The sequence below is a fragment of the Cricetulus griseus genome, chromosome 2, assembly GCF_003668045.3.
Source record: "Cricetulus griseus strain 17A/GY chromosome 2, alternate assembly CriGri-PICRH-1.0, whole genome shotgun sequence".
Lineage (NCBI taxonomy): Eukaryota > Metazoa > Chordata > Mammalia > Rodentia > Cricetidae > Cricetulus > Cricetulus griseus.
Window position 1 is genome coordinate 412235611 of NC_048595.1, and position 12027 is coordinate 412247637.

Below are 12027 nucleotides of genomic sequence, written 5' to 3' on the forward strand. Positions count from 1 at the left end.
GTTAAGAAAGCTAGACACATTCCTGAGTACATAGCAAACACTGGAAAGAAACAGAAGAATGCTAAAAAGTGTTCAGACCTGATTACATTTTTTTCCTCTAGATTTTTTTGCCTTAGACTCTGGCATTTGAGCATTTTCAAATTTGCATTTTAAAGTGTTAATTAGCCATTTTAGGCCAATGTCAGGTCTTTGAAATAAATACTGGATCATATTTCTTTACCTCTGGTAGAACCATTTGTTTAATCCTGTGGATCTGGGTCATATTCTTGCATTTTTCACTTTTTACATTGTGTGTGTGTGTGTGTGTGTGTGTGTGTGTGTGTGTGTGTGTGTGTGTGTGTTAGACAGTGAGTCCCTGGATCCACCTAGGGCTGCCTCCCCAGCACTAGGATTTCCAATGCATGCCCAGGTTTTTATGTGGGTTATTGGTACCAAAGCCAGGTCTTCATGCTGGAATGGCAAACACTTTCCCAACTGAGTCATCATCCAGCCCAGTTCTGCCATTCTCAATAAAGAGTGCTGAACACCTTTTAAAAGGCCAAGAACTGCAAACACTGATTTCTCTACTTCATGTACAGAAGTCAAAGTAGAACCTTCTCTTTAATACTCTCTGATAGGGGTCAGAACCGTTTAATACTCATAATGACTGCATAGCTTCAAAACTCACCTACATTGCACCATGTAGATCTTGCATCCAGACTCTGAAATCCAGACTCCCTGTTGGCTGCCCAATTACATTCCAAATTTACACTTTACTGGAGAAACTGCACATCCCCACTCTGTGTCCATGAGAATGCCACCCTTGCAGTGTGTTTAACCATGAAGAAATTCACCCTCAGGAAAGGCTTGGTTTAGGGAGAGAAACTAGCAGTACAACTCCCAGTTGAAAGCCCAGGTTACAGACATTCTGTTCACCTCAGACACGGGGATTCGAATTAAACATTCTTAGAGGGGCATCATCAAATAAGGTTCATGGGAAAAGTTATCAGCTAAAAGTTTTTGTTAAAGTAACAGACTAGAGACTTCTGATTTTTCTAAAAGCCTAGGTTTCAGCCTCGATCTTTATTTAATCATAAGAAACAGAACCCAAAGTTTCCTAGACCCGATTGCAATGAGGACAAGGAGGCCAGGCTGGTCCCTAGCTATACAGAAGCTGTTGGGACTCCTCACTGCACTTGAGGCACCATTGTCCTTCCTACCCTTTACACATTGCCTGCATTGCTGGCTGGTTGTGGTGCCCTCGTGTGTCGAGCAAGAGTAAATGCTTGCTTCTTGGCAAACATTCTAGTGACGGCTTGTGAAATAATGTAATGGGCTTTTTTCTCCCCCATTCAGAGTAAATCCCTAAAATTCAGGCACAGGAGGACCACGACTCCAAATTGCCCCAGGAAGCAAAGGTACTGGTACGTGAGAGAGAGAGAGAGAGAGAGAGAGAGAGAGAGAGAGAGAGAGAGAGAGAGAGAGAGCGAGCTGAACGCTCCAACATCTCTCAACCTTATAAAATAACAAAAGAAACAATGACCATTCACTAACCAACTAATATAGTTGAATTTTTCTGAAACTATTGAACATCTTAGTTGTTGTAATGTTTGGAAAAAAACAAGTGTGAAGAGGTGTGAAGCCCCATAGGGTCATTTAGCTAAGAATTTGAAACACAATTTTAATACTATACTTACAAGACATTATAGGTTGTTTTTCATTCTCTTGCTTTTCATAGTTTTGTAAGTCCTAAAAAAGACTTCTATCTATTCATAATATCTGAGATTCAGTTCCCATCCATGAAGGCTGATCAGACAAAACCAGTGTTTAATCTCATGGCTGCAGCCCCATGGGCAGAAAGCGTGGGTCTGAATCTGTTCTGCCAACGCACAGTGCGCCTCTCAGCTGATCACAGCTTGTCACACAGTGTGCGCCTCTCAGCTTGTCACACAAGCTTCTTACACGTTCTTCAGGATTCATTTCCAGAAGCCCCTTTCTCTGAAGACTGTCTCTTTCCAAAGCCTAGAAGAACTCTATGTGCTTCCACTAGGTTCAAATTTCACAGGAGAAATTCCACACCCTTCCATAGAACACAGTTCGAAATCAAATCTATTTATGTGGGGGGGGGAACGTGTGTAGCAAATTTTGGCACACAAAAAAATTCAGAACCACAACTGCAATGGTGACCAAAGAACTACAGAAAACTGTTAAAAATACTTCTTGTCAAAAAAAAAATAAAGTATTCTATTTTAAGCTGAGATACTCAACTTTGAATTAGATTTATGACATGCTTGAGCTCCACTAGCCTACAGCTCTAAATGCTTCTGTTTCTTCTATACTACATACAAGGCCCAAAGGCCTGCAAATCACAGTCAGGTGTATTGCAGCAACAGCACCATGTCTTGGTACCCATTTTATGTGTTAGTTGCTTCTCTGTTACTGTGACCAGCAACATGATCTGAGGGTACAGAGCATCATGACTAGGGTGGCATGAGCATGCAGCAGGAGCATGAAGCAACTGATTGCATGGCAACTACAGTTATAAAGCAGTAATGACTGCTGGGTCACTATATCTTAGTTTTTATTAGCTAAGTGCTTGGTCAGAAATAAACAAAATGTTTCTAAGGGTAAGCATGGCATGATGGCACATACCTGCAATCATCTTAGCATTTGGAAGGTAGAAGCAAGAGGACCAGGAATTCAAAGTCATCCTCAGCTGCCTAGCAAGCTTGGGACCAGCTGGAGTTACATGAGACCCTGTCTTAAAGAACATGTATTTCTAACATCACACTAAAACCAGGAATGTAATTGGGAACTCAAAGGATAAATTTCTTCATTGGCATTTTTTAATTCTTTGTTGGTGTCCTCCCTCTTAGTCCCACCCCTGCCTGCTATTGCCAACTCCAGTGTTGTCTACTCTTTCCATACTCCCTGATAAGGAGTTGAGTCACCCAGAAACAGTAATGGTTCTCAACTGGGGCAAGTGGCCCCCACCACCTGCAGAAGGCATTTGGATATATCTGATTGCTGACCAGGTACCATCAGACACCCTCCAGTGCAGAGTGCAATCCCAATGACCAAGAGATATCTGGTCCAAAATGTCAACAATGTCCCTAGATTACTATGCTGGACCTAGAGGTGGTATTGCTGTGTATACCCCACCCCTGCCAAATCATGCATTAATCCCAAATGCAACAGTACTGAGAGGCAAGGACTAAAGAGAAGTATTTAGTTTGCAAGAGCTCCATACTCATGAATGGACCGATACCAATACAAAAGGCCTAAAGGCTGTCAACTCAGTCTTGTTTTCTCATCCCCTACACCCTTCTGCTTCTAACATGTGATGGAGCAGAAAAGGCATGTGGGCTTCTTAATCTTCAACTTCCCAGCTTCCAGAACTATAAAGAGAATTAATTATTCATTATTGAGTCTCTGCTACTCTGTTCCAGCGAAAGAAAGAAAGAGGATAGATACTAGGGGATGGAGAAAGAGACCACCCAGCAGATGGGAGACCACCCAGATGACAGGAGACCACACAGCAGACAAGAGACCACCCAGCAGATGAGAGACTACAGAGCAGATGGGAGACCATCTAGATGACAGGAGACCACAGGGTACCTTGATGCTAGTTGACTACATTCTCTACTGGCTCCAACTCACTTACCTGCTGACCAACATCCCTGGGCTGAATGTGGGTTTCTGATGTCCTTAAGTTGTCCATGGTGTCAACACTCAAACTGAGTTCCCAAGTCTTCCAAGTAAAGAAATTAGGTGGCAAGTACTTGAAAGATCTGTAATTGAGCTAGAAATGTCTGAGTTTTTAAGAAACCTTGACAGAAAGAAGTGGTTTTTGCCTTTTCCCAACTTGAACAACTATTGTATTTTTCTTTCTGTGGCAAGCCCTTTGCTTGTGAAACAGTTCCTTTTCTAAGCTCCAGGCCCCCCAAATTCATACCCGGAGCTCAGCAGAATTTTACTAAAATAATGAGGGCTTTGGGGTGGAAGAAGCCAGCATAAAGTCTAAAAAGGAACCTTATAAAATAAAAATCTGTTAAATAAACAAGTAGGGCAGAACCCTGACTGACAGTTACTGTAAAATTCTATTTGTCTTAGCCACAGCCAACATCAGAAACCATCTAGCTAGCAAATATGAAATGTGTATAGGCTGTCTTCAGCAACACACATGTGAAAAAAGAAAAATTAGCTCCTCTGTAACAATGAAACCATGTGTATTTCATGAGGCTGACAGGAGTGAAAGTGAAAATGGCTCTTTCGAGGCTGCACCACCAACCACCTTCTTCAAATATGTAATTCTGGAAACAGCTGGAAACCAATATTTTTTCCTGTTAGCTATTCGTGATGCTTCTTTTCTTGGCTGAACTACAGGCTTGAAATCCTGGGCACTAATGCAGACTCCACAATGCATCACCCGTCCACTGTTCACTGACTTGGGAAATGGCAACTCACCGACAGTTTTCATGGGAAAGTTTCCACAGAAGAGGAGGGACAGTTTTCACCATAATCAAAAGGGTCCTAGTGAACTTACAACACAAATGTACCTCATTTGCTGGAGTAGAAGCTCCTTCCCTCATCATGTTCATACTTTCCAAGTAGTATTTATCCAACATCAGGACCAATGTGGAGTAAGCCTATTCAAAGAAGCTGAAGGTGTAACACGGTCTTCTATAAGATAACCTCCCATTCATAGTGTTAGCTTTTATGGGACGATTTCCTACCACAGGCCTTTGCATATATTCAAAATACTACATCAAAAAGTTTTGGTGAATGATTTCTCAGGTAAAGCTAACTATGCCTTCAAGGCAGTCAGTCCCTTCTTTAGAAACTGAGGCATAGATGGGTAATTGCACCACATTTAACCACAGACACAGGTTGAGTGCATAGACTCCAATGTTTGCACTTGCTAAGGAGGCAGTAGGATCCAAGGTGAAAAGGAAGACAGGCAAAGGCTAGGAAGCACTCGTCCCACCCACTCCAGCACTTGGAGATAGGTATCTCTGAATTACTGTGAATGACTTCACTAGTCCTATCACTAGGACAGTGATTACTAATGGCAACTGATCCTTAGCACATTCTTTATTCTCCAGACAGTAGAAACCTTGCAGTGTCACAAATCACCCCCTGTACCCCTCATCATCATCCTCATCATCATCATCATCATCACCATCATCATCATCATCATCATATCATCCTCCTCATCGTCATCATTCTCAAGCAGGAGACCATTTCAGGTCCTGTCTTTGCTTTTCCTGAGTGCCCTCTCAGACAGTGACTCTTAGAAGCAGCTGTAGAGCATGGTGAAGACAATTTTTTTAAACTTTTGCTTTGTTTTGCTTTTGTTTGTTTTTTTCAAGACAGGGTTTCTCTGTGTAGCCCTGGCTGCCCTGAAACCAACTCTATAAACCAGTGCTGGTCTCAAACTCACAGATCCAGCTGCCTGAGTACTGGGATTAAAGGCATGAGTCCCCACTGAGGACAATTTGAGGGAGTGGATTCTCTTTCCACCACATGGGTTCTGAGATCAAACTCAGGTTGTCAGGTGCCTTTCACAGTCGAGCCACCTTGCTGGGCCATGATCTTAAAGTTCTCTCCTTCCTGTGGGCACCTCCTGTGCTGGGGTTGGAGGTGTGTGCCACCAGACCTGGTTTATAAGGAGCTAGGAATCAAAACAAGGACTTGGTTCATGCTAAGAAAACACACTGCCAACTGAGCTGCAGCCACCCACATGCCCACTCTGAAGCCAGGGGTTTCACATGTGGAGGCTCTGTCCCCGTTCCATCTAGCTCCCAATCCTGCTGCCCTGGAAAATGCTCAGTGAGTTAAAGGATGTGCCATACAGATGAAATGTGCACTTCCTGAAAAGGAAGAGGAATTAGGAGCCATTAGGTGTTAGACACCCTGCCTAAAATCAGAGAAATGTTCAGAAGTGGTGCAAGGGGAAAGTAAGCCTGAGAATTAAAAAACATTTACCAGGCAGACAATTCTGTGAGTCTGTCTCATGCCGTCTTCTCACCTGCTCAGCAGAAACCCCCTCAGGTGTGGGCAAGGCGTAAGCCTTGAGGAGGTCTCCAAGAATCCATATCAGGAGGCCACAGTGACGATCAGCATAAATACAGGTGGGCAGGGATGCTAACCACGGGCATCCTCCCCCACACCAGCCTCTGAGGTCTGAGAGCCTGCAGATGTTATTTGAAGTCTCTCCCAGACGATAAGAGGCATTGCCAGCTTGGGGAGCCCACCCTCTGTTGCCCATTCTGAGCTCCCAATTTTACTGGAATCAAAGACCTTTCGAGGTTTTATTGTTTTCAGGTCTTAGATTCTTTTAAGATTTTCCCAGTATGTATTGTATCCTGGGTGTATCTAAAAGCCGAACACCACATGTGTGGCTGAACACAGAAATCATGACATAGAAATCCTGGACATGGAAGAGTCCAGAGCATCACATGATTTGTTTTGTTTTTTAAAAGATGACTCTGATAGTGTGGGGAGAATGGAGTGGGGGTGGGAATCATCCCTGAAGAGGCCATTTAACAGCTCAGTGCTGTCCTCCCAGTGTGGAATAGCACTTGCGTTTTGTCTGCAGCAGTGGCAAGGAAAGGAGACAGAGAAGAACCAGTTCAGGAGGCTGGGGAGGTGGCACAGTGGGTAAGAACACTTGCTGTGACATGAGGTCGTGAATTTGGATTTTCAGCACTCATGATTAAAAAACAAACAAACAAAAGCCAGCTTGGGAGGGAAGGTGTACCTAGGTGGACCTAGAAGCTTAATGACAGAATACCCACCCAGAATCCTCCTCTGGTCTCTATGCACTCATGTGTATGTGATTTCTACCACTGAGCTACACCCCAGCCTTAATACTTATTCTTGAGGGGGGTCTTAGTATCTCGACAATATAACTATTTGGACCAAATGACCTCTAAAACCCCTCTAATTAAATGACCCATAGGTTTGCTATAGAACACAATGTAATAGTTGACACATTCCTACCATTATCTTACTGGATTCCCATTACAACTATGTGTGTGAGAGAGTACTGGGTGTGTGTAAGAGTGTGTGCACATGTGAGTGAGACGGTGAGTGTATATAAGTGTGTGTACACATGTGTGTAAGTGTATACATGTGTGTGTTTAGTGTGTGAGTGTGAGAGTGTATGTATAAGAGTGAATATACATCTGAATGTGAGTGAGTGTGCAAGAACGTGTGTGAGTGTGCAAGAATGTGTGTGAGAGTGTTGTGCATGTGAGTGTATGTGTGTGTGTTTTTTCCTAGTTTATTAATTAGGAAATTCGGGCTCAGGGAGCTTACATGATTAACTCAAATGCCAATAAAATTAGGACCAGCTTCCAATCCAGGCCCTTTAGACGGAGAACCCATCCAGTTCCTCTGTGATGAGAATTGATAACTTCTGAGCAAAGGTGCCAAGGGGGACTAAAATCAGTGCTGTTGCGTTAATCAGTTGTTCTTTTTAGGTCTGCATACAAACTAGTGGCTTTCATGGTGGCGTCATACACGTACCACTTCACTTTGTTCTTATTCTTCCTCCCGCCCCTCCCCCATCTTACTGTGGCTGTTGGTTTTTTTTTTCTTTTTTTTTACTAAATAGACACTCCATATTATTATTAAGTTGATACAAATACAGTTCTAGTGGCCCGGATAGAAGTGATGGTATACTTATAATCCCAGCTGCAACAGGGGTTGGCTTTCCTGCTCAGTTCCTGGCACACACTAAGGAGAGATGAGCTGTTGTAAATTGGTTATTATTTGATTATACATGGTCTTGTTTGTTATATAGCTCAAGTTGACCTCAAAATCCCAGTCTTCCTACTTCACCCTTCCAAGTGCTGGGACCACAGGTTGTGCCCCCATCCCCACTCTGTAACAGTACGATTTTGTTGCTGTTGCTTGCTTGGCCCTTTTCCCCCTATGACTTAGAGAAGACTTCATTGGTTTATGTACTCAAAACCACATATATAAAAATCTTATATATTTAAGTTAACCCTGTACAATGGGGGAAGCAAGGTTTGCTCTACCTTTTCTTAGCCAGGGACTCATGTAGTCCAGGCTGTGATCAAACTTGCTATGTAATTTAGGGTGGCCTTGAACTTCTGGTCCTCTGCTTCTGCTTCCCAACTGTAGGGATGGGGCAACAGGCATGTACCAACCCACCTGGGTATTAATACCTAAATACAAACACACATACATATATGTAGACATACACAACACACACACACACACACACACACACACACACACACACACACACACACACGTCAGTTAGAAGTGATGCCGGGGGTACATGGTCATTCAACATTGTCACACTCCTCAGTAGAGTCCCTGACCTGAAGATACTGGTGGCTTTATATAAATTGCTGAGAACTGAGGCTCCAGTTGAGTTAAAAGTTATCATAGTTACACCAAAGAAAAATACAACTTAAATGAAGAGAAAGGGTGTGGAACTGGTGGTGAGGTGGGAAGGATCTGGGAGGAGCTGGAGGGGACTGTGATCAGAATATGTTAGATGAAAATTTTTTCAATTAAAGAGACGTTTTTCTTACTAATGATTTAATCCTATCTTATATACATTAACCCTCATCACAAACTGGTTTGCCTAGATCAACAATGGCACCCTCAAGGGAAAGACTGTCAAATGGGAAGCTGTGTGGGGAGCCGACTAGCCCAGCAGCCACCATGGTCACAGCACCACCTTATAATTGACTTTTGTTGCTGTGTTCTTTTAAGCTTTTCTTCATATTGATTTATTTGGTTTATATGCATTAGTGTATACCTTGCTGTATGTGTTATGCCATGTGTGGTTGGATGTATGATACCATTTGTGGTTGTATTTATTATACTACATGTGGTTATATGTATTATACCACATGTGTGCAGTTCTCATAGACATCAGAAGGGAGCATGGGGTTCCCTGAAACTGGAGTTACAGATTGTTATGAGCTGACAAGTGGGTCCTGGGAACCAAACCCAGTCCTCTGTAAGAGCAGCCAGTGCTCTTAACCATGAAGTCACCTCTCCAGCCCCCTGTTCTGCACAGGCAAGGACATGATGGTTTCCCAGAGTTTCAGGGGACCAGGTGCATGAGTGACCCACATAACTGACAGACTAAGCACATGCCTTCTCTCTTTTCAAAGGACATACTACCAAGCCTTGATTTCTGATTTCCCTATATTCCATGGCTGCCTCCAACCCCAGAAATGTGTGGTGCCATCAGAAGACTTCGTGGACCAAGTGAGACCACTTAGAGCAGGCTTGGTGCTAGAGCAGCTACAGCTCAGAAGTCACACCTGTCTTCCTGTGATAAGCCTCTTTTTTTCTTTCTTTATCGGAGAGGTGCTGGGATTTGAACCTGGGTCCTTGAGAATAGTACATGTGCACTGAACCACTAAGCTACACTTCAGCCTTTCATTAATATTTACTTTCATGAGTTGTTTAAAGTATACAAAAGACTGACCAACATACAAGCAACAATTACAGTGTGCCCATAACTGCATGCTGGCAGAACCCTAGACTCACTCTCTGGTCTTTGAAGCCCCTTCAATGCCCCCTTGCTGACTTCAGTCTCTTTTCACCTCCAGGAGAGGAAGAGAGCTGTTTCCACACCTATTCATTCAACAAGCATTTCTCTAAACATTCCACTGTTATATTGTGGGTTAGCTTGACGTGAGAAGTCATGAGAACACCTTGGAGGGGCTGTGACCTATACAAGTTCTGACTACAGGCAAATGCCACGCAGAATCTAAAGGTGGGCTTGGGACTGCTATGGGCTGTGCTTTCAGTAACCAGAAGGAGAAACTGGAGGTGTCGTGGAGAAGCTCAGAGACAAACTGGAACCTGCTGGTCCGCCATGTCTATATCACCACATGTAACCACAAACACCCTCAGAGAGGAATGGCGGCTGCTTCTCATCAGGTTGGGACCTAAAGTGCTTCCCCGGATCCAATCTGATTTCATGTTCCCAGTGTCCCCAGGAGAGGTGTGCACACACCAAAAATTACTCCCCCATCTCCTTTCACAGATGACGAAATGGAGGCTCAGAAGTGTTGACTTGCCCCATGGTTTGTAAATGGCAGAAGAGGAGCAGAAAGTTTCATGGCTGCCTCTAGTCACGCACATCGGTTGCCTCATGGCCTAGCCTGGCAGCATGCCAGGGGTTCCAGTCACTGCAGCAGAGGACCAGGGTTAGGAACTGGCTAGGATATGGAGGGGGTGCAGGCAGGCTCTAGGGATAAGGACTTCTACAGCCTCCACTGCTGGAATTTTTTGTTGGTTTATTTTTCCAGTGAATTGGGGGGGGGGGGTGACATGTATGTGCTTAATTGTTACCTACTCAAGTTTCATGAACATGGGACCAAGGATTTACAAGTCAGTTTCCACTACAAGTATTGGTTTTCTTTGGTAAGGACTTCCCCATAAACTCAAATACTGACTATGCTTCAGTGGGCCTAGGGCAGGAGGTAACTGTATCCCTCCTGTGCACCTGACACCTACAACTACAGAAGAGACCATGTAGGTCTCACAAGAGACAAATGCACAATCCAATGCTTCAGTATAGTCCTACTAAAAGCTTCCCCAGTGTTAAGCAAATTCCTACGCTTTACACATATTTCTTCCCTCTAGCTGGTCATCACGTGTCAGTCAGACTACAGGGCTGGGATGACTGAATGTGATCATTATGGTACAGTATTAACTTTTTTCAACCTCATTTTCTTTATCTTTAAGAACTAGAAAGGACTTCATTATGATGCTGTTCTGGAACTAAAAAGCAGTAAATAAAACACATGGAAATACTTTGTTATCTAGGCTATATAGCAACACAATCAAAATAAACCCATTAGTAGGTCAGCCTTCAGCTCTCCATTTCACAACTAACCAGATTTGACCAGGAAAAACCAGTTTTCAACAAAGATTACAAGATGTGCACATTTTTCTTCAGATGAATAATGCCCACATAGCTAGTCACTATAAATCATAGTCTCCTGACCTAGACACAGGAAACTATTTTTCAAACTATTTATACGTTTTTTTTTTCCTTTTCAATTTTTTTCTTCTTTCTATCCAGAAATACACTAACTTCTGGCGTGTTACCCAGTCTTGTTGGAGTCTCAAATAAAGAATGTCTGAAGAACAAAGAAGTAAATAAAATGTTTTTAATCCCCCCTCCCCGCAACAAAAAACAAAGGCAACATCCAAGGAACTGCACTCAAGTAATACTCTGATAGTTGAGCATTCTGAACTTGGCCTTTAACTTCAGACTCATGAATTCATAAGTATCTACCCCCACCCCACTCTTGCCACCCAGGACCGGCTCCAAATGCATTCTTACATTACATTTATTTACTTTTCAAATAGTGGGAGGAGGGATGACACCCACACCATGGCCTGTGTGGAGGTCAAAGAACAACTTGTGGAAGTTGGTTCTCTCCTTCTACCACGTGGGTTGAGGGGAGGTTACCAGGCTTGGTGGTGGCAAGAACCTTGACCTGCTGTGCCATCTCTCCTGTCCATCTAATGTGTTGCTCAGCGCATGACCCAAATGTCTTCTTACAAAGACTAAATGTGTCACATGCAGTGATTTCCTCTAAATTGTTTGAAGTCAGAAAAGGAGGCTGTCGACTGAATTATCCATGATGCATCTTCAAACGTTCCCTTTCCGGGTCATCATGTACAAAACACATTTTATGTGCATCAGTAAATTTTTCTTACATATGCATTAGGACTGCAGAATATCCTAGATCAAGTAAAAAGTGTAATGTCCAAATTGAGAGTCCCAAGAATTCACTCATCTTTAATTTTCAAGTTGAGTTCTCTAAGATAGCACCGGTTTTAAAGGTAACTAAATAGTTTATATACTCCAGGATGTCATTATGGATCTTCAATTAAAAGCCTTTCTACTCAGCTAAACCACCTTCTTAAAAAGATACCAGCAGCAAAATAAGAAAGTAAGTTTGGAAACAGGAATGGGAACCCTACATAAATTAGTAAGCTCTCAAACCATTGCAGGGTGCCAAGTTTAAA